Genomic DNA, 24372 nt, shown 5'->3' with positions numbered 1-24372 from the left:
CCTTGCAGTCCAAGGGACTCTCAAGAGTCTTCTCCAACACCACAGTTCAAAAGCATCAATTCTTCGGTGCTCAGCTTTCTTCACAGTCCAACTCACATCCAAACATGACTACTGGAAAAACCATAGCCTTGACTAGACAGACCTTTGTTGGCAAAGTAACATCTCTGCTTTTTAATATGCTATCTAGGTTGGTCATAACTTTCCTTCCAAGAAGTAAGCGTCTTTTAATTTCGTGGCTGCAATCACCATCTGCAATGATTTTGGAGCCCACAAAAAAAAAGTCTGACACTGTTTCCACTGTTTCCCCATTGATTTGCCATGAAGTGACAGGACCAGATGCCATGATCTTAGTTTTCTGAATGTTGAGCTTTAAGCCAACTTTTTCACTCTCTTCTTTCACTTTCATCAAGAGGCTTTTTAGTTCATCTTCACTTTCGGCCATAAGGGTGGTGTCATCTGCATATCTGAGGTTATTGATATTTCTCCCAGCAATCTTGATTCCAGCTTGCGCTTCTTCCAGCCCAGCATTTCTCATGATGTACTCTGCTAGAAGTTAAATAAGCAGGGTGACAGTATACAGCCTTGACATAGTCCTTTTCCTATTTGGAACCAGTCTATTGTTCCATGTCCAGTTCTAACTGTTGCTTCCTGACCTGCATACAGGTTTCTCAAGAGGCAGGTCAGGTGGTCTGGTACACCCATCTCTTTCAGAATTTTCCACAATTTATTGTGATCCACACAGTCAAAGGCTTTGGCATAGTCAATAAAGCAGAAATAGATGTTTTTCTGGAACTCTCTTGCTTTTTCGATGATCCAGCGGATGTTGGCAATTTGATCTCTGGTTCCTCTGCCTTTTCTAAAACCAGCTTGAACATCTGGAAGTTCATGGTTCATGTATTGCTGAAGCCTGGCTTGGAGAATTTTGAGCATTACTTTACTAGCGTGTGAAATGAGTGCAATTGTGCCGTAGTTTGAGCATTCTTTGGGATTGCCTTCCTTAGGGATTGGAATGAAAACGGACCTTTTCCAGTCCTGTGGCCACTGCTGAGTTTTCCAAATTTGCTGGCATATTGATGCAGCACTTTCACAGCATCATCTTTCAGGATTTGAAATAGCTCAACTGGAATTCCATCACGTCCACTAGCTTTGTTTGTAGTGATGTTTCCTAAGGCCCACTTGACTTCACATTCCAGGATGTCTGGCTCTAAGTGAGTGATCACACCATCGTGATTATCTGGGTCGTGAAGATCTTTTTTTACAGTTCTTCTGTGTATTCTTGCCACCTCTTCTTAATATCTTCTGCTTCAGTTAGGTCCATACCATTTCTGTCCTTTATCAAACCCATCTTTGCATTAAATGTTCCCTTGGTATCTCTAATTTTCTTGAGGAGATCTCTAATCTTTCCCATTCTGTTGTTTTAATCTATTTCTTTGCATTGATCGCTGAGGCGGGCTTTCTTATCTCTCCTTGCTATTCTTTGGAACTCTGCATTCAAATGACAGAATGATCTCTGTTTGTTTCCAAGGCAAAACATTCAATATCACTGTAATCCAAGCCTATGCCCCAACCAGTAATGCTGAAGAAGCTGAAGTTGAATGGTTCCATGAAGACCTACAGGACCTTTTAGAACTAACACCCAAAAAAAGATGTCCTTTTCATTATAGGGGACTGGAATGCAAAAGTAGGAAGTCAAGAAACACCTGGAGTAACAGGCAAATTTGGCCTTGGAGTACAGAATGAAGCAGGGCAAAGGCTAATAGAGTTTTGCCAAGAGAATGCACTGGGCATAGCAAATACCCTCTTCCAAAAACACAAGAGAAGACTCTACGCATGGACATCACCAGATGGTCAACACCGAAATCAGACTGCAAATATATTATTTGCAGCCAAAGATGGAAAAGCTCTATACAGTCAGCAAAAACAAGACTGGGAGCTGACTGTGACTCAGATCATGAACTACTTATTGCCAAAGTCAGACTTAAATTGAAGAAAGTAGGGAAAACCACTAGACCATTCAGGTATGACCTAAATCAAATCCCTTATGACTATACAGTGGAAGTGAGAAATAGATTTAAGGGACTAGATCTTATAGATAGAGTGCCTGATGACCTATGGACGGAGGTTCATGACATTGTACAGGAGACAGGGATCAAGACCATTCCCATGGAAAAGAAATGCAAAAGGGCAAAATGGTTGTCTGAGGAGGCCTTACAAATAGCTGTGAAAAGAAGAGAAGCAAAAAGCAAAGAAGAAAAGGAAAGATATTCCCATTTGAATGCAGAGTTCCAAAGAATATGAAGATTACACATTCCCATATCCAATTCCACTTTATTAAAAAATTTAAAACCAAAATATATAAAATTTAAACAACTATTTTGGCCATCATTCTAAAATAGTATGTATTGTTGACTTCCCCTTCAAAAACCAAAATCTGCTATGTCTCTCAACATAAGTATTCACTGCAATTAAGTTTTGTAGACTGAAATAATTATTTTATTTTCAGATGTTTTTGAAATGTAAAAATGATTACTTTATAATATATGATGTATAACTCTTTTAAAGAGTTAAAAGAAAAACTAGAATTTAAGTATTAAAAAAGATAGTGTAAGTGTATTTCCAATAAAAATGCCGTCTATTTCACAACAAATTATTAAGTCTAATCTTCCTATTACACATAATCTAAACCACCCATTAATCAGTTTAATTACAATAACGTCTGTTACTCTCATCTCAATCATTCTCTTTGCCTGTGTTATGTCACTGCTCCAAATTATTTGCAAAACTTTAAAATTATCTTCACCATTTCACTCAAACTCTCTTAAATTCCCTACTTCCTTTTTAGTTGTAGGATCCCCCACTCCACATTGTTCAAGAAGCAGGATTTACTAAGCTGGGACCAACAGTACAAAGGGTGATACAGTTGTTAATGAGGCCTCAGGAGGCTGCTTGAGTAACAATGAGTATTTCAATCCTGGGCTTTTGCATCAGTGTCTCCACACAAGCAGGATGTTAAAATCTTACCAATCAGACTTTCACTGTCCTGCCCAACTACCAGCAGGGTGTCTACCTGCAGGGTGTAAGTCAAGGACAACTAACAGCTTTAGTCAGAATGCTCCATGCCAAGTATGGTAGAATAAGTAGGAAATGACCTCAAAGACTTCTAACAAATAATGATAATAAAAACCAGTGTTAACTGACGATATTTTTACAGCTTTGTTAATTTGGCAAAAGAACTGACGTGGTTTTCTGGCTAACAGAAAGACAGATTTTCATAACAGCTTTGGAAGTTTCGACAGTCCATACTATGTGGATCAACAACTTTGCTAAGAACATGAGTGTGTGTAATCCAGGAGTGTAAAGAAGACCCAAAAAAGGTAAAATACTCTGTAACTTTCTCTTTGAGTAAGACTCAGTGTTAACACTTAATACAATTATCACTCACGATGGCAATACTAATTAGAGTAGGAACTGTTTACCAAGTGCTTTTAAGTCTACAAAATTATTTCACATACATTATCATATTCAGTCCTGGCAATATCTTTATATAAGAGATATTACTCTTATTTTACAGTGAAGAAATTGAGGTTCTGAGAGGTTAAGCAACTTGCTTCGGATAAATGTCATACATGTCGCTATCAAAATTCTATCTCACAATCCAGGTTGCACAGGTAGAAGAGAGATGCAAGAAATAATAAACTCTGGTTGAGAAGTGGAGGTCCTTACTATGGAAAGCAGCTGATCCATCCCATGTGAATCATAAGAAGCCATTGCTCTCTGATAGTTTACAAAGAGGTCTTTCATTTGTGGTTGCCAAGGGGGAGAGAGGAGGGAGAGGGATGGACTAGGCATTTGGAATTAATAGATGCAAAATAGTATACACAGAATGGGTAAACAACAAGGTCCTACTGTATAGCACAGGGAACTATATTCAATATCTTCAGGTAAACCATAATGGAAAAGAATATAAAAAAGAACATATGTGTTTATTTACATACATGTTTGTGTGTGTAACTGAATCACTTTGCTGTAGAGCAGAAATTAACAAGATGTTGTAAATTAACTGTACTTCAATAAACAAACAAACAAACGTGTTTCACACTGTTCTGACGTAAAACGGAACTCGAGTCCTTTGACAAACATCATCTCATTTGTCCCCCACAAAGTACCTGTTAGATACAAGTGGCTGAAACCAGGTTAATCACTTTCTGAGAATACAAGTGTAGTGATGAAATAAACTGTCCACTTCCTTATAATGTCATATTTTTGGAGAACTATGGAAGCAGTGTTTAATCCTGGGACACAGTTTGCATATGATCGTGAAAGGCCCTGACAATCAGCATCTTTGACGCGTCCTTCATTCACCTGCGTACCTAGATCCAGGAATAAAAAAGACTAAATCCAAGCCCTACTCTCAAAGAGCTATCAGAGTTTAAGCTGATTTTTTTTGGACTCCTGTGACTGGGTCTCACTGCAGGGCACTCCCTGAACTTATGACAGCAATACTATCTGATGTCACTGCCTAAGAGTTAGACATCACGAAAAGCAGACAATCCACACAACGGGGTGGCCCCAGTAGGTTTAATTCTGGAGTGACTTGTGAAAACAATTCTAAACATTCTGTGTGCTAAGTTGCTTCAGTTGTATCCGACTCTCAGTGACCCCATGGGCTGTAGCTCGCCAGCCTCCTCTGTCCATGGGATTCTCCAGGCAAGAATACTAGAGTGGGTTGCCATCCCGCCAGGGGGTCTTCCCAACCTAGGGACTGAACCCATGTTTCTTAAGTCTCCTGCATTGGCAAGTGGTTCTATACCACTAGCACCACCTGGGAAGCCCCTATTCTATACCAAGAGTAGTTTTTTCCAGTGAGGAAAAACAATCTAGCATACTGCTGTTTTCTTTCGCTTGATTCTGTTTAATTATTTACCTGCCTAGTCACACATTTAAAATAAACTTAAATAGACTCTGCAAGAAAAGAAGGGCTATAAGTATTGGTTTATTTGGTACACATATTCAGCTAGGCACTCAAAAAAACTAAAACCGAGGGCAGACCAAGGTTGAATGCTTATGTGGAATATAAAAAATGTAAGACTATATGGCTGTCCTTAATCCATTTAGTATACATTTATTGAGTACTTACTACATGTTGGACGTTTCGGTATGACCTAGGCATTCCTGTTCACAAAGCAAATCAGTGAACATAGAAGCACCTTGGTTTCAGGAAGAAAGATGGACTACATATAGTATACATAAGTAAATGGATTATATATTTCATTAAAGAGTAGTTAAATGATACGGGAAGAAGAAAACAGGTAAGAAGGACAAGGTTGCAACTTTAAGAACGGTGATGTTCTAGAAGTCAAGTGAGAAAAGTACATTTAGGAAAAGGAAATGAAGACCATGTCGATGTGCTGACAGGTCAAGGAACACACAGACTGAGTGCTTAGCAGTGCTCAGCAACATGAGGGTCATGGGTGAGACTGCAAAGAGCACTGGAGGGCATGGGCGGCAGAGAAAGGGAAAGGACTGTAAGCTGCTAGTGCAGACAATGTTTTGAAGAACATTGCTCCAAAAGGTGATAATAGATGGTAGAAAGTGAGGGAAATAACAGCACATTTGTAAGCTGAGGTAAAAACTGATTGTGGAAGAGAGGGGAACAATTGTCAGAGGGACACTCTTACATAGGGCTTCCCTGGTGGCTCAGATGGTAAAGAACCTGCCTGCAATGCAGGAGACCCGGGTTCAATCCCTGGGTCGGGAAGATCCTCTGGAGGCTACCCAGATCCTCTGGTGGGTACCCATGGCTGCCCACTCCAGTATTCTTGCCTGGAGAATTCCATGGACAGAGGAGCCTGGCGGGCTACAGTACATGGAGTCCCAAAGACTTGGATACAACTGAGCGATTAACACACACACAAGAGAGGGGAACGATTGTCAGAGTGATATTCTTGAATAGGCAAGTGAGGATGACATGTGGGATATTGTGATTTATAATATGTATTTGGTCTTCATTCTCATTTCTGGCCCACAGCTCCTAAAATCCTAGGAATTTCTAGTGTTGAGGGTGATAAGGAATCTTTGAGAGTGATGAGATCTATTATGATAATGAAGTGACTTTTGGACTCCACTCAAGGATGTGGGCTGGTTGCAGGGAGAACCAACTATGTGATTAGAGGGTTGAAACTTTCAGTCCTATTTCTGCCCCCACCTCAGGAGAGGAGAGAGGAACTGGAGATTGAGTTCAAACACCAAGGATCAGCGATTTAAGCAGTCATGTCTATGTAATGAAACGTACATAAAAAACCAAAAGTGCGGGTCTGGGGGCCAGCTGGAGGTGCCAGGAGAGGCCATGGAGCTCTGTGCCCTTGCTTCACACCTTGTCCTGTTCAGCTCTTCCATCTACCTATTCCTGAGTTATATTCATTTATTAAAAACCAATAAACTGGGGGTGTTGGGGAACCCTGATTTATAGCCAGTTGGTCAGAAGCATAGATAACAACTTAGACTTTCAACAGGCAACTGAAAGCACACGATGGAAGGCTGGGAGGGGGCCAGACGGAACCATCAACCTGTGGGATCTGACCCCTAATTTGGGTAAAAAGTATCTGAATTGAGTTGAATTCTTGGACATCATCCTACTGGTGTCTGAGGATTACCTGTTAGTCGTAGGGCAAATCCACCCTCCTCACGTTGAAACTGAGTGCTCAGAACATCAAAAGACTATTTTGTACACAAAGGGGTCCAAAATTGGTCACCTTTTCAATATGAGCTTGGGAAGGAAGGCTGAGTAGAAGGAAACCTAGACGCACAGGCTGAGAGGCAGGTAGATGTGGTGGTGAAATTTCTTGACACTGCTTCGATTTTCTGTTAACTAGGACTAAAGTCATCAGCAGACAGCCTGGGAAGGAGGTGTTATGGGTTGAAGATAGGAGAATACATGAAATACCTGTCAAGGTATAGAGGACAGTGAATAGATGTTAAGTATTTTACAACAGCCTAGCCTAATGAAAGTTCATGGTCATGAATGGCCAGAAAGTAAGATTAGTCAGCACGCTTGTGTTTCCTACAGCCACATTACTACATACAAAGAATAGCTAGGCTTGGAGTAGGTAGAGAAATGGATTTAGTCATGGCTGCATATGTCAAGCAAGTACAACCAAGAGAAAGGCAAGGGATTTTAGAGTATATGTAAGGGAGTATAAGAGACATGTGTCTAGGTAATATTGCTTTTTTTAAAAATTGTAATTGTGGAGCTTCATAAAGGAAGGGTTAATGGAATCATGGGGCTTTCCTGATGGCTTAGTGGTAAAGAATCTGCTTGCCAAGCAGGAGATGTGGGTTTGATCCCTGGGTGGGGAATATCCCCTGGAGAAGAAAATGGCAACCCACTCCAGTATTCTTGCCTGGGAAATCCCATGAACAGAGGAGCCTAGCAGGTTACAGTCCATGGGGTCGCAAAGAGTTGGACAAGACTTCGGAACTAAACACTTCTATTGAATCACATCATGAAGAACAGATAGATTTTAGATCTGAGCAAAAGGAAACAACACTTTAGGTGGAGAAAAGAGCCCTGACAAGGACTTGCATACTCAGAGAAAAGTGAGTCATTTGATAACGGTGTGAAAGCAGTGGTAGGAGACTGTAAACAAAACCTTCACTGTTGTATAAAGCAGGAGTCGGTAAACATTCTCCGTAAGGGGTCAGAGAGCAAACGTCATGCTTTGTAAATCTCGTCGTCTCTGTTTAAACTATCTAAGGCTGACATCATGTGAAAACAGCCATATACAACGCATGAGTGAATGGGTGTATCCAATGCAACTTACTAAAACAGACTGTGGATCTGACCCACTGGCCAGCCTCTGATACTTACGGATTTCATAATCAGTTCCAATTTCAGTAGAGTTGAGAAAGTGATATCTTTAACATCTTAAGTTGTCCTGTTATTAAGTGTACTGGCATTTTTTCAGTAACTTATTTCAAGCTGTTTTCAACTGACACCAATATTATGAAATTTTCAAATAAGAAATTTCTTAAAACACACAGTCTGTGTTCAGCATTAAGGCTAAAAAAATCCAATGTGAACTATGTTATCAAGAGTTACTACTGTGACTTTTAAAAATTACTTCCATTTAAAAACAAGATTTGGTGCACTGGGATGACCCTGAGGGGTGGGATGGGGAGGGAGGTGGGAGGGAGGGTCAGGATGGGGAATACATGTACACCCATCGCTGATTCATGTGAATATATGGCAAAAACCACCACAATATTATAAAGTAATTAGCCTCCATTTAAAATAAATAAATAAATAAATAAATAAAAATGAAAACAAGATTTGAATTTGGCATTTAACTTTCATGACTCCACACAATGTTATTAAGGCCGATGAATCACAACAGTTTATCAAAACAACAAAAATAAATGATTAAGTAAGATTTTTTAGTATTTAAAAAATGCTACTTCATATAAGACCTATAAAATAATATACATATATATTTTAAATAAAACAACATGAAGTTCTTGGAATACTTAAGATAAATTGCTTAACTATACTGAAATGCTTCCAAACAAATCACAGCCATTTAAAATAAATATCGCATTGCCACGGACAAAGGTAGTTATAAAGTTTGGACACCTTAGTTACCATGACAACTCAAAAGGCCTTAACTAGACAGATGGTATTACAGAAAATTAATATAGAAACACCTAAGGTAGTTTATCATCAAAGACAACAATGATGCATGTGTGAGTGTATGCATGTTAGTTGTTCAGTCGTGTCTGACTCTCTGCAACCCCATGGGCTGTAGCCTGCCAGGCACTGCCCATGGAAGTCTCCAGGCAAGAATACTGGAGTGGGTAGCCATTTCCTTCTCCAGACAATGAAGCATACATATATGTAGCTAAGGGACATATACAAATGATGCTCCTACCACTCTTTGATAAGAGTTCTACATAGCAATATGTTCATGTGTGTTTTTTTATCATTTGATGTAAGTGTTGTTGAAAAACGTTTTGGGTAAATGCTTTTGAGAAAGGCTAACTCTAGGGCAGGTATAAGTAGACAGCTTCTGCAGAGCAGCACAACTTTAATACTTAACCTACTGTCCAGAAATGGTCAATAAGATCTATTCCTCTAGCTTAGTTTCCAAAAGCACTTTGTTCCAAAAACTGGTGAAGATGAAACCATAGTACAGAAGGACATCAGTATTTGAGAAAGAGGATAAAGAACATTCTTCCTACCAGACCTCAGAAAATTTAAAATTCAATAAATGTCTGTGAAATAATAATGTGAAAATACATTCTAGGAAAATTAAAAAAAAAGTTATCAAAGAAAAAGAAAAATACGGGATATAAGAAATTATGGAGCACAACACATGTAATATTCACACTTGGGTATAACTAACAGTCACATTTTTTTTAAGTTTTTTTTTTATAAATCTCATTCATTCATGTAATTTTGCAGAAAATGTGAGATTCTTGTGGTTAGAAACCTTATTTATCTTGTTCATTACTGTACTCCAAAACAAAAAAGCATACCAGGTACATAACGAGCACATATTACATGTTTGTTGATTTTATTTTTCACTTATTTACAATTACACTGCCCCCATATACACACACACACACATACATACACATGCACACACACTCTTAGAACTATCAGACTATTACCTGCACTTGCTTCCCTATCCAGCAGGTGTCCCAGTCGGCCACTGTAATACTATACTAAGGAGAATCTAAATCTTCCTCCACTAAGTTTTCTCTACATTTCACCTTTCTGATACTTTTATTTTGCCAGTATCCAATTCCAAACTACACAGTATTGTTGGAAAAAATGTTCCCTTATAATTTTTTGAGATGCAATCTTTAATGGGTGTTCTCTACATCTTGCTAATGATTTTGGGTTCTTTCTGACATTTCCCACTGTACTTTTAAAATCAATTTTACTGATATAATTTCAAGGTGATAAAACACACCCATTTTAGGTATATGATATGCAGAGTTTTGACAACTGTATCAGTTCAGTTCAGTTCAGTCGCCCAGTCTTGTCTGACTCTTTGCGACCCCATGAATCGCAGCACACCAGGCCTCCCTGTCCATCACCAACTCCCGGAGTTTACTCAAACTCATGCCCATTGAGTCAGTGATGCCATCCAGCCATCTCATCCTCTATCGCCCCTTTCTCCTCCTGCCCCCAATCCCTCCCAGCATCAGGGTCTTCTCCAATGAGTCAACTCTTCACACGAGGTGGCCAAAGTATTGGAGTTTCAGCTTCAGCATCAGTCCTTCCAATGAACACCCAGGACTGATCTCCTTTAGGATGGACTGGTTGGATCTCCTTGCAGTCCAAGGGACTCTCAAGAGTCTTCTCCAACACCACAGTTCAAAAGCATCAATTTTTCAGCGCTCAGCTTTCTTCACAGTGCAACTCGCACATCCATACATGACCACTGGAAAAACCATAGCCTTGACCAGACGGACCTTTGTTGGCAAAGTAATGTCTCTGCTTTTTAATATGCTATCTAGGTTGAGAAACCTGTATGCAGGTCAGGAAGCAATAGTTAGAACTGGACATAGAACAACAGACTGGTTCCAAATCGGAAAAGGAGTACGTCAAGGCTGTATATTGTCACCCTGCTTATTTATATTCTATGCAGAGTACCTCATGAGAAATGCTGGGCTGGAAGAAGCACAAGCTAGAATCAAGATTGCCGGGAGAAATATTAATAACCTCAGATATGCAGATGATACCACCCTTATGGCAGAGAGTGAAGAGAACTAAAAAGCCTCTTGATGAAAGTGAAAGAGGAGAGTGAAAAAGTTGGCTTAAAGCTTAACACTCAGAAAACTAAGATCATGTCATCTGGTCCCATCACCTCATGGGAAATAGATGGGGAGACAGTGGAAACAGTGTCAGACTTTATTTTTTGGGGCTCCAAAATCACTGTGGATGGTGACTGTAGCCATGAAATTAAAAGATGCTTACTCCTTGGAAGGAAAGTTATGACCAACTTTTCCAGATAGCAGCGTGGAAGGAAAATCACAGATAGATTCCATGTGGTAAATATTATGAGAAAAGAAGAGGAAAACTCATGCTAAGACTATTACTTTATTTGGTGAATAGGCAGCACATTCATGATGATTAATTGCAGAAATCAAAAGTTCAATACAGAAAAAAGAATCCTGGATATATAATAATTTTCAAGCTTAAAAATAAAATAAAGTAAAATGAGGTAAAGAAAACCAAAGCAAACTAAAAGGTTATGGTAAGCATAAGAGGAGAAAATTAAACAAAGAAATCACAATAAGAAGTTCACATATAAAAAGTAATGTAGGAGTAGTAAATCTAAATATACAAGTACATTCACCCATACCTGAAAAGGTGTGATTAAAAACTACATTTGATTACTAAAAGACACTTAAAAGACACTTGGATTGGGTTTTAAAAATGAGAGGCAGAAAGATAACAGATAATGTTTTTTTAATATGGTACCTGTAAAAAATGTAACATAAATGAAATGTTACAAAAAGCTTGAAAATAAAAGTACAAGAAAAGATATGCTAAGCAAATATGAGTATAGTAATAATAATACCATAAAATTAGAATTCAAGACAGAAATTCAATTAGAATTCTAAGCAATAGAAAGATAATGGATATGGATGAAAGTTACAATCTGTAAGAGGATATAATAACCATGAAGCTTTATGCTTCTAAGACTATAGTTTCAAATATATAACAATATAGCTTCAAATTATATAAAGGAAAATCTAATAGAAAAACAAGGAGTTATTTAAAAATCTTAAACTCTGCTAGAAATATAAACATAAAAATGAGTAGGGCTGTGGTTTGGGTATGCAAGTTAGCTAATTCTCAAAACACCACCACCACCACCATCATCATCTTGTAGTATTTGCCAGTTTCTGTTATGAAAGTACCTCACCATACTTCAAGTCATAGTGTTTTAATAACTGGTTCATAAAATTTCTGCATATTTAACCATTGCCTCTCACAAACCAATTAGAGCTGGCTCTAGCACACCACTGCCTGTGGTAAATTTTAAAATACAATGAACAATGTTTTATGTAGTGTATATGTATATTAGATTAACTATAGATAGATGAAACATTCTACCTCATAGACATAGCACATAAAAAATAAACACATGGGACATCCCTAACAGGCTGTTTATGACATATGCCTAAAGCATCAAAGCACTAAACCTAATGTCTCAAAAAAAATTACATGAAAATCTGAAATCAGATTCTATATGCCTGCTATAATCACAAATCAATAATATCAATAATATTTGATGATTGAATTGAATAATATTGAATTAAAATAATATCAATATTGTAGAATTAAAAAGCAGTAAAAAATAGAAAATAAAAAAATTATACACTTGAGAATGTAAATTACCCTTTTAAATAGAGCTGGTATAAAAGAAAATCAATTTGAAAATTACACGTCATTAAAAAAACATTATGGCAAAAGCATAACATATAGAATTTTATAGACTCTCACAGAAAATAATTAGATTGAAATACTTTATTATTTAGTATTATATATATAGTATATAGTATATATATATATCAATATATAGTATTATATTGAAATATTTATTATTATAATCTCAAGAATCTATAAAATAATTTTAAGAGGAGAATTAAGTGTTACTAAAGATAAAAAGAGTAATAAAGTAGAAAAAGGTAATTAGTATAACTAAGAGACGTATTTTTGAAAAATAAATCCGATCAAAACTATAAAGCAAAATGTCAGATTATATATATATGTATTAAAACACAAAAAGGCCATTAGTAGTATAATTTTTGTAAATTATATGTTGATGCAAATCTATTTGAACACTGACTTTCTAGAAAATTATCAAAATGGACTCATGAAAATAAGGAAAACCTAATTAAAGATTAGTCAAAATATATGTAATAAAAGGGGCTTCCTGGTGGCTCAGATGGTAAGGAATCTACCTGCAATGCAGGAGATCTGGGTTCAATCTCTAGCTTGGGAAGATCCCCTTAAGAAGGAAATGGCAACCCCAGCATTCTTGCCTGCAGAATCCAATTGACAGAGGAGCCTGGTGGGCTACAGTCAATGGGATTACAGAGTTGGACATTACTGAGCGACTAACACAGACATGTAATAAAAGACTCTGAATTCTTTATGAAGGTTTTTACCAAAAATTCATGAAATTTACAAATCCTTATGGTAATTACAGTATTATTCTAATTTATGGGCACCAAAATCTAACATCAAAACTATGTAATGATAACCCAGAAAAGAAAATCATATAGCAATCTCTTATAGGAACAGATACTAATTTCCAAAATATTAAATTTTACTAAGTAGAGTGTTAACAGAATAAAATTAAATAACTTTGTTCTTAAAAAGATGGTCAGCATCAGGAAGTTTACTTGTGTGTATGCATGCGTGCTAAGTTGCTTCAGTCATGTCTGACTTTTTGCAACCCTCTGGACTGTTGCCAGCCTGGCTCCTCTCTGTGGGATTCTCCAGGTAAGAATACTTGAATGGGTTGCCATGCCCTCCTCCAGTGTATCCACCCGACCCGGGGATTGAACCTGTGTCTCTTATGTTTCCTGAGTTGGCAGACGGATTCTTGACCATGGGTTCTTTCCCAGGGTGCCACCTGGGAAGCCCTTAGTTGTGTATTTACTATATTAACAGATAAAAAGAGAAAAGTCATATGGTTGCCTTTGTAGATGGAAAAAACAATTTGACAAAATTCAGCACAAAATCTTTAAAATGTCAAAATAAGATCCAACTGAAAAACAGTGTCTAATACGAACCTGTAAGATTCCTATCTGGGGTCATTTTCAAAGTACAGGCACTGAATAAGGAGACACATATTCAGGGCTGCCAGTCAACACTGACGTGCTCACAACTATATGGGTTTGAATCCTCTCATTTACTCTCTAGGTGACTTCAAGACATGCCTTAGTTCTTTTTTTTCCTCCCAAAATCATCAAAATGGAAATGATCATAGAACAAACCTCTTATGATCATTGTGAAGATTACTGTGAAGATTAAAGTTTATATTGTGCACAGGCATAGGAAGGACTCACAACATCATCTATGAACATTACATTGGCATCTCATCAACAACCTTTGAGAAAAATATGGCAGGCACCATTATTACCAGTCTCACTTCACAGAGGAAGGGAGTAAAACTCAGAGAAGTTAAAACTCAGAGAAGTTAAGCCCAACATTACACATGGTAAGCAGAAACATAACTGGAGTTTATTCCTGGTTCCTTCATTCACTCACACATTCATCAAAAATATATTAAGCCCCTACTATGTGTCAGTCATTATTCTAAGGACACAGCACTGAAAAAAGAAAAGAAAAGAAATAACCCAGGAAATCAGGAATTAAAGTTAAAGGAGCAATTATAAAGTATGACTGACAAAACAAAATTACCATGGAAAACAATAAATACAGTACTTGTGAAGTTAACCTCTATTTTACAAAAGATGGACAAGAAAGGCCTCACTAATAAGGTGACATTAAATTGAAGCAAAGTTCTAAAGGAAGAGAGTGAGACAGTGTCTGAAGAAACAGTTTTCCAGGCAGAAGTAACAAGAGACCCTTATACGGCAAAAGCTTGCTGGGAAAGGCAAGGAGGCTCTATTTTTAATTCTTTTGACCTTGCTGCATGGCGTGTGGGATTTTAATTCCCAGACCAGGGATTGAACCTGTACCCCTACCCCCCTGCAGTGGGAGCATGGAGTCTTAACCACTGGACCACCAGGGAAGTCCCAAAGAGGCTCTAATTCAGCCAGAAATTCAGGAGGTCAGGTGAGACGAGAGTAGGGGACATTGGCAAGAGGTATGGACTTGGGGAAGGACTTGAGCTTTCATTGGAAAATCCATTTGAAACATATTGAGCACAAGAAGGATGTAAACTGGTTTAGATTTTTAAAGCTACACTCTGGCTACCGTACTGAGAAAGAATTTGGGCAAGCACAGGCTTGGGGAAATGTTTGGAATATTGCTACAGTAATCCAAGATAACAGTAATGGAGAGAGAGAATATATAGTTGGAAGATACAGGACTATCTGCTGAATTGGATGTTCGGTATAAAAGAAAAAGAAGTGTCAAGGATGACATCAAAGATTTGGGCCTGAAATGGCCAGAGCCAGTTTACTGTTTATTAAACTTAGGGAGACGGGGAGAGATGATCTAAGAGAAAACTCAGGAGTTCAGTTTTGAAAAGATTAAGTTTCACAACTGTTAAGTATCCAGTTTTATCAAGATGTTAGGAAGAGAGCGAGAGCTGGATTTCAGGACAAAGACCACAAAAAGAATAATGGGAATGTTGGTAATATACTAAATAAGCTATAAGGTATGTGTTAGTCACTCAGTCATGTCTGACTCTTTGCAGCTCCAAAGACTGCAGCCTGCATGGCTTCTCTGCTGTGGGCTCTCCCAGGGAAGAATACCAGAGTGGGTTGCCATTCCCTTCTTCAGGGGATCTTTCCGACCCAGGGATAGAACCCAGGCCTCCTGCATTGCAGGCAGACTCTTTAAATAAGTAAATATAAAGGGAACCAGAGAGCTGTTGTCTTCACGCTCCAGTGCAGTTCACCAGACATTTACTGAGCATTCTCTGTGCTTGGCACTACGGTTACAAAGGTGAAAAACCACAGTCCCTGTCGGTGAAGAAATTACAGAAAGCAAACATACTTTCCTTGTTGTTGTTTAGTCACGAAGTCATGCCTGACTCTTTTGCAACCCCACGAACTATAGCCCGCCAGGCTCCTCTGTCCATGGGATTCTCCAGGCAAGAATACTGAAGTGGGTTGCCATTTCCTTCTCCAGGCGATCTTCCCGACCTAGGGGTCAAAATCATATCTTTTGCATTGGCAAGGAGATTCTTTACCGCTGAGCCATTAAGGAAGCCCAATACTGTAAATGCTAAACCAGCTTGGATATCACAGGTCTGTAGGTAGAGAAAGCATCCTAGTGGAAATGACAAAAATTGATTACCTTAAAGGGTGATTAAAGTTAGCCTATTAAAGTTAGTCAAAGTTTCCTCTGCTTGGAAAGCAGAGGAAAATAATGGGGGAAGGCATGGAGGCAAGAAATATTATGAAGCATTCAGGTAAACTCCAAGCACTTCAATGTTACCAGCACATCAAGTTGGAGAAAGGGAGTAAAAGTGGTATAAGTGAAAGTGGCTCAGTTGACTCTTTGAGCCCCCACGGAGTTCTCCAGGCCAGAATACTGGAGTGGGTAGCCTTTCCCTTCTCCAGGGGATCTTCCCAACCCAGAGATCAGACCCAGGCCTCCCTATTGCAGGCAGATTCTTAACCAGCTGGGCCACAAGGGAAGCCCAAAAGTGGTATGAAAGTGGTATGATCAATGATAAATGAGTTGTCATGGAAAACCTTGCTTGATAGAACTTGCTGTTCACTGTGTTCAGAAGTGCAAGGCACAATCAAAATTTACATTTCATTTAGATATCTTGACCACCCTGAAGACAGTATATTTAAAGGAAGAAAGACTGAAGGTAGCAAAACAAATCAAACATAATTACAGTACATAGTTCATGTACTATAGTACACAGTTCATGTTTGAAGAAGTAGTAATAGGAATTCCAAAGTAGTAACAGTGTTACTTATTGGAGTAACATTTCCCAGAAAAATTGGCAGGTTGCATTGACTGCCAGGTATGTGGAGGGAAAAAGTGGAAAGAGGCTAGAATGACTCAGTGGTTTGGGGTTTGGAATGTCAGAGTAGTAGGGCTGCTAATTGAGACTGGAAATAAGACAGGGTTGGCTGGAGGGGAAGATGATTCACTCAGTGGTGAAGTCTGGGAGGGTGGAGGGATAGCAAAGATGATGGTTTGGCAGACAGATTAATATGCAAATTAGAATCTTAAGACACGGCAGGGCTGAAGATATAACGCATGGGCTTAAAACCATGAGTTCAGATCAAGCAAGGAGAGCATATAAAGAGAAAACTGCAGTGAGAAATGGGAAAAATAATCATTAAACTTTCTTCAGATAATAGCTTTGATGAAAGGCTTCTAATTGCTTGGGGTTATTGGTCACACCTAACATGATCATGGGAGAATGGAAACAGTGACAGACTTTATTCACTTGGGTTCCAAAATCACTGCAGATGGTGACTGCAGCCGTGAAATTAAAAGGCGCTTTCTCCTTGGAAGAAAAGCTATGACCAACTTAGACAGAATATATATATATATATATATATATATATATATATATATATATATATATAAATAAATAAAAAGCAGAGACATTACTTTGCAAACAAAGATCCATATAGTCAAAGCTCTGGTTTTTCCAGTAGTCATATATGGATGTGAGAGTTGGACCATAAAGAAGGTTGAGTGCCAAAGAACTGATGACTCTTGAGAGTCCCTTGGACTGCAAGGAGATTCAACAAGTCAATCCTACAGGAAATCAATCCTGAATATTCATTGGAAGGACTGATGCTGAAGCTGAAGCTCCAATACTTTGGCCACCTCATGCAAAGAGCTGACTCATTAGAAAATATCCTGATGCTGGGAAAGATTGAAGGCAGGAGGAGAAGGGGATGACAGAGGATAAAATGGTTGGATGGCATCACCAACTCAATGGACATGAGTTTGAGCAAGCTCCGGGAGATGGTGATGGACAGGGAAGCCTGGTGTGCTGTAGTCCATGGGGTCGCAAAGAATAGGACATGACTGAGCGACTAAACAACCACCACAACATGATCCTGGGCTTTCCTGGTGGCTCAGTGGTAAAAAACTCCCCTGCTAATGCAGAAGATGTAGGTCCAGTCTCTGGGTAGAGAAGATACCCTGGAGGAGGAAATGGCAACCCACTCGGTATTCTTATCTGAGAAATTCCATGGACAGAGGAGGCTTGCAGGCTAGTCCATGGGGTCACAAAAGAGTTGGATGCAACTTAGCAACTGAACAACAAAAACATGATCAGACAGCCAGCAATTACAGCTCTCCTGTGGACTCAGCACAATTTGTTTGAATGTAAAAAGCACAATTTTTCAATTCAAACATTTCTGAAATAGGGTCCCATCTTATAAATGATCTCTAATCTCATCTCTAGAAAAGCTGACAGTAAAAAGATAGGTGCTTCTTAAAGAAAATGACGGCTCCTCAAGGCAGGTTCTCTGGGAAGGAGACTCTGAAACAGATTTACGTGCAGGATGTATATTGAGAAGTGTCTTTGGGATTGCTCCCTATGGGGTAGGGAAGGAGAAATAAAGCCCAGTAAGGCCCTGTCTCTCTCTGGGCTCTGTGGAGCACTGAAGCTGGCCCTTGATGTTGTTGAACTTGCAGAAAACGGGGCTTTTGTAACACTCCCCTCTCTGCAAAGAACACTGGGTGCACAATGCCCCGGGAGTGGCTGTGACCTGGGCAACGAGAGGTTCTCCCAGAGAGGACTATCCAGCAAGGGGCACTCCCAACCATCGGAACAGCAAAATCATCATTCCTTAAGGAAAATACAGCCACAGCACGGCATCCGCTGCAGATGATTCTTTTTTTTTTTTATCATTTTTTTTTTAAATTTTTTTATTAGTTGGAGGCTAATTACTTCACAACATTTCAGTGGGTTTTGTCATACATTGATATGAATCAGCCATAGATTTACACTTATTCCCCATCCCGATCCCCCCTCCCATCTCCCTCTCCACCCGATTCCTCTGGGTCTTCCCAGTGTACCAGGCCCGAGCACTTGTCTCATGCATCCCACCTGGGCTGGTGATCTGTTTCACCATAGATAGTATACATGCTGTTCTTTTGAAACATCCCACCCTCACCTTCTCCCACAGAGTTCAAAAGTCTGTTCTGTATTTCTGTGTCTCTTTTTCTGTTTTGCATATAGGGTTATCGTTACCATCTTTCTAAATTCCATATATATGTGTTAGTATGCTGTAATGTTCTTTATCTTTCTGGCTTACTTCACTCTGTATAAGGGGCTCCAGTTTCATCCATCTCATTAGGACTGGTTCAAATGAATTCTTTTTGATGGCTGAGTAAAATTCCATGGTGTATATGTACCACAGCTTCCTTATCCATTCATCTGCTGATGGGCATCTAGGTTGCTTCCATGTCCTGGCTATTATAAACAGTGCTGCGATGAACATTGGGGTGCACGTGTCTCTTTCAGATCTGGTTTCCTCAGTGTGTATGCCCAGAAGTGGGATTGCTGGGTCATATGGCAGTTCTATTTCCAGTTTTTTAAGGAATCTCCACACTGTTTTCCATAGTGGCTGTACTAGTTTGCATTCCCACCAACAGTGTAAGAGGGTTCCCTTTTCTCCACACCCTCTCCAGCATTTATTGCTTGTAGACTTTTGGATAGCAGCCATCCTGACTGGTGTGTAATGGTACCTCATTGTGGTTTTGATTTGCATTTCTCTGATGATGAGTGATGTTGAGCACCTTTTCATGTGTTTGTTAGCCATCTGTATGTCTTCTTTGGAGAAATGTCTGTTTAGTTCTTTGGCCCATTTTTTGATTGGGTCATTTATTTTTCTGGAATTGAGCTGCAGGAGTTGCTTGTATATTTTTGAGATTAATCCTTTGTCTGTTTCTTCATTTGCTATTATTTTCTCCCAATCTGACGGCTGTCTTTTCACCTTACTTATAGTTTCTTTTGTAGTGCAAAAGCTTTTAAGTTTCATTAGATCCCATTTGTTTAGTTTTGCTTTTATTTCCAATATTCTGGGAGGTGGGTCATAGAGGATCTTGCTGTGATTTATGTCGGAGAGTGTTTTGCCTATGTTCTCCTCTAGGAGTTTTATAGTTTCTGGTCTTACATTTAGATCTTTAATCCATTTTGAGTTTATTTTTGTGTATGGTGTTAGAAAGTGTTCTAGTTTCATTCTTTTGCAAGTGGTTGACCAGTTTTCCCAGCACCACTTGTTAAAGAGGTTGTCTTTTTTCCATTGTATATCCTTGCCTCCTTTGTCAAAGATAAGGTGTCCATAGGTTCGTGGATTTATCTCTGGGCTTTCTATTCTGTTCCATTGGTCTATATTTCTGTCTTTGTGCCAGTACCACACTGTCTTGATGACTGTGGCTTTGTAGTAGAGTCTGAAGTCAGGCAGGTTGATTCCTCCAGTTCCATTCTTCTTTCTCAAGATTACTTTGGCTATTCGAGGTTTTTTGTATTTCCATACAAATTGTGAAATTCTTTGGTCTAGTTCTGTGAAAAATACTGTTGGTAGCTTGATAGGGATTGCATTGAATCTATAGATTGCTTTGGGTAGAATAGCCATTTTGACAATATTGATTCTTCCAATCCATGAACACGGTATGTTTCTCCATCTGTTTGTGTCCTCTTTGATTTCTTTCATCAGTGTTTTATAGTTTTCTATGTATAGGTCTTTTGTTTCTTTAGGTAGATATACTCCTAAGTATTTTATTATTTTTGTTGCAATGGTGAATGGTATTGTTTCCTTAATTTCTCTTTCAAACTCATTCTATGAGGCCACCATCACCCTAATTCCAAAACCTGACAAAGATGCCACAAAAAAAGAAAACTACAGGCCAATATCACTGATGAACATAGATGCAAAAATCCTTAACAAAATTCTAGCAAACAGAATCCAACAACATATTAAAAAAATCATACACCACGACCAAGTGGGCTTTATCCCAGGAATGCAAGGATTCTTCAATATCCGCAAATCAATCAATGTAATACACCACATTAACAAATTGAAAGATAAAAAACATATGATTATCTCAATAGATGCAGAGAAAGCCTTTGACAAAATTCAACACTCATTTATGATTAAAACTCTCCACAAAGCAGGAATAGAAGGAACATACCTCAACATAATAAAAGCTATATATGACAAACCCACAGCAAGCATCACCCTCAATGGTGAAAAATTGAAAGCATTTCCCCTGAAATCAGGAACAAGACAAGGGTGCCCACTCTCACCACTACTGTTCAACATAGTGTTGGAAATTTTGGCCACAGCAATCAGAGCAGAAAAAGAAGTAAAAGGAATCCAGATAGGAAAAGAAGAAGTGAAACTCTCACTGTTTGCAGATGACATGATCCTCTACATAGAAAACCCTAAAGACTCTACCAGAAAATTACTAGAACTAATCAATGAATATAGTAAAGTTGCAGGATATAAAATTAACACACAGAAATCCCTTGCATTCCTATATACTAACAGATGATTCTTAAGAATGAAGGAAATACAGCACTTTTATCTCCATGTGATTTGATCTTAATATGATAGTGACGTTTTAAACATAAATGTTCCTTGGAACAAGCCATTTTAAAATCTGTTTTAGTAAAAGGTTAGGTCACCTGGAATCCCACCCTGTTTGGCATAAAGTGGAGAAAGAGAATTACTCTGGAAAATTTAAAGTAATACATAAGATTTTAAAAAGACATTCATTGTAAAATTCCCAGAGACTGACTGAAACATTATTTGGGACAAAAGACTAAATAATAATGGCTAAGTTCTAACTTTCTGAGCACTTAGAAGGAGGTAGATTTATCATGTAATTAGCAGCTCTGAAGTTCAATGCTCCTATCTTACACAGCAGGGAAGGAACAGCCCCAGCCCTGTAGCAGAGGCATGGAGGGTGACCCCAGCCTTGAGTCACATTCTACCTCCTAGTCGTCATCTCAGGTTAACAGCAGGTCCTATCAGCAGGCAGGCTGCCAGCACGCCCCTCAATCTACCTTGACTCCAACGACAACCTAACCCCAGCAGAACTCATGGGGAATCCAAACCTTATCCATGACTCTCAAGGACCCGAATACCAAATGTGGTGCCTTGGTTTCTCAGGGCTTTCAGCTTCTTTATATAGATATCCTATTTGTGTATATGCGTGCTAAGCTCCTTCAGTCATGTCTGACTCTTTTCTACCCTAAGGACTGTAGTCTGCCAGGCTCGTCTGTCCTTGGGATTCTCCAGGGAAGAATATTGAAGTGCATTGCCATGCCCTCCTCCAGGGGATCTTCCAGACCCAGGGATCAAACCCATGTCTCTTATGTCTCCTGCACTAGCAGGAGAGTTCTTTACCACTAGTGCCATCTAGGAAACCCAGATACTCTATTTATATATGTGCTAATGAAGCAACAGTTAGAACTGGACATGGAACAACAGACTGGTTCCAAACCGGGAAAGGAGTACATCAAGGCTGTATATTGTCACCCTGCTTATTTAACTTATATTCAGAGTACATCATGAGAAACACTGGGCTGGATGAAGCACAAGCTGGAATCAAGATTGCTGGGAGAAATATCAATAACCTCAGATATGCAGATGACACCACCCTTATGGCAGAAAGCGAAGAACTAAAGAGTCTCTTGATGAAAGTGAAAGAGCAGAGTGAAAAAGCTGGCTTAAAACTCAACATTTAGAAAATGAAGATCACGGCATCTGGTCCCATCACTTCATGGCAAATAGATGGGAAAACAGTGGAAACAGTGACAGACTTTATTATTTTGGGGGCTCTAAAATCACTGCAGATGGTGACTGCAGCCATGAAATTAAAAGACACTTGCTCCTTGGAAGAAAAGTTATGACCAACCTAGACAGCATATTAAAAAGCAGAGACATTACTTGACCAACAAAAGTCCATCTAGTCAAAGCGATGGTTTTTCCAGAGTCATATATGGATATGAGAGTCTGACTATAAAGAAAGCTGAGTGCTGAAGAATTGATGCTTTTGAACTATAGTGTTGGAGATGACTCTTGAGAATCCCCTGGACTGCAAGGAGATCCAACCAGTACATCCTAAAGGAAATCAGTCCTGAATATTCATTGGAAGGACTGATGCTGAAGCTGAAACTCCAATACTTTCGCCACCTGATGTGAAGAACTAACTCATTGGTAAAGACCCTGATGCTGGGGAAGATTGAAGGCAGGAGGAGAAGGGGACGACAGAGAATGAGATGGTTGGATAGCATCACCGACTCAATGCACATGAGTTTGAGTAAACTCCGGGAGTTGGTGACGGCCAAGGAAGCCTGGCGTGCTGCAGTCCATGGGGTCACAAAGAGTCAGACAAGACTGAGCGACTGAACTGAACTATTGAGTTTTTCCCCTCTTCTCACAGTTGAACCTTCCCACAAGGGTGGGGATGAGGAGTCAAGAGGAGCAGTGAGGACGTGCCCAGGCTGGACCCACTGGAGAGGCACTGGCTGTCTGAAATCAGGCCAAGTGAAACCCAAAATCTGAACTTCACTGAGCCTTACCTCCAAACAAGAGGGACTGCCTGAGTATGAAGCCTTGGAGGAGGTTAAAAATGCACGACTTCTGGTAATGCATTCTGAAGGTAAAGGAATACTTCCTCAACCATTGACCAAAAAGAAAAAGAAAAAGAAAAAAAAAATTCAATCTACTCTGCCAGAGAAAAGAATAACTTTTCCTTCTATTCTCTCTATAGACAACATTAAGAATCATTATCACATGAAAGAGGAAATCTGAGTGTATGCAGACAGAAACCCAGCTTAGAGTATTGTTGTTCTTCCAAGGTTTCTGTTCTTTAGTTGGGTGCTTGTTTTATACAAATTGAAAACATGAGCTCTTTAATCTTTTTTTTTTTTTTTCAAATGATCAATGACACCTTTAACATCTTAAAAGCTATGCACTCTCTCTTCAAAAAAATGAATATAAACACATATCCAAAAATTTGGATGAAATCATCTGAAGCTAAAACATTAAATCCTCTAGAGGTTTCAGAATACCTTTTTTCTAGATTGTTGGCTCTGCAAAGTGATTTTTTTTAAATGCATATACATAACACATACATAAAACACATTTGTTTATCTCCTACAGTGCCTAAAGTTGCAGTTAACACGATGGAAGTTTAATAAATGTTCACTGATTTCAATTACCCAAGAGCTAAACAGCCAACAGAAGACACAGACCATCCTTGTAATTCTTTGCCTGGTCATGTCTGACACTATTTCACAATTTCCTTTTTTAAAAAAAGACATAATTGTTGTGGGTTCAGGTTTAGAGCAGAAGTAAAATAAACATTAAACTACAAACTCAGTATAACTACTTGGATATAACTCTACATGCAATAAAAATTCATGTTTAGGTGAGGAGAGTACCTGTAGCATAGGCAGTACTCAACAAGTATTTGTGGATTGTGAATACATGAATAAATGAATAACAAATAAGACAGGATAAAGGCTGCTGCAAATGGAGGTTTTTGGATGGGGGGGCAATTGAGGTTAGTACTGAAGAGTGAATATAATTTAAATAGGAAGAAGGCTATTCTAGCTAATATAGACCCAGCATAAATTATACCATCCAAGGATGAGAAAACTTAAGAGGAGTCACCAACTGGTAAGTGATGAAGGAAGGCAAAGGAAATACATT

At 38.8% G+C, this 24372-nt stretch overlaps 1 protein-coding gene across 10 annotated transcripts in view; it reads right to left on the bottom strand.

The window, feature by feature from the left end:
* Positions 1–24372, bottom strand: part of IL15 (interleukin 15) — a 93890-nt gene that overhangs the window by 16134 nt on the left and 53384 nt on the right. The window contains exon 1 of one of the 10 annotated variants that reach the window (XM_043902494.1): positions 23238–23260. The exons of the other annotated variants lie outside the window; for them this stretch is intronic. The gene's annotated coding sequence lies outside the window, so the exon portion shown is untranslated. Of the gene's footprint in view, positions 1–23237; positions 23261–24372 lie in introns of those variants that run through there. 10 annotated transcript variants of the gene reach the window in all.

Source organism: Cervus elaphus, chromosome 5 (genome assembly GCF_910594005.1).
Source record: "Cervus elaphus chromosome 5, mCerEla1.1, whole genome shotgun sequence".
NCBI lineage: Eukaryota > Metazoa > Chordata > Mammalia > Artiodactyla > Cervidae > Cervus > Cervus elaphus.
This window is presented reverse-complemented; position numbering and strand designations above follow the sequence as displayed.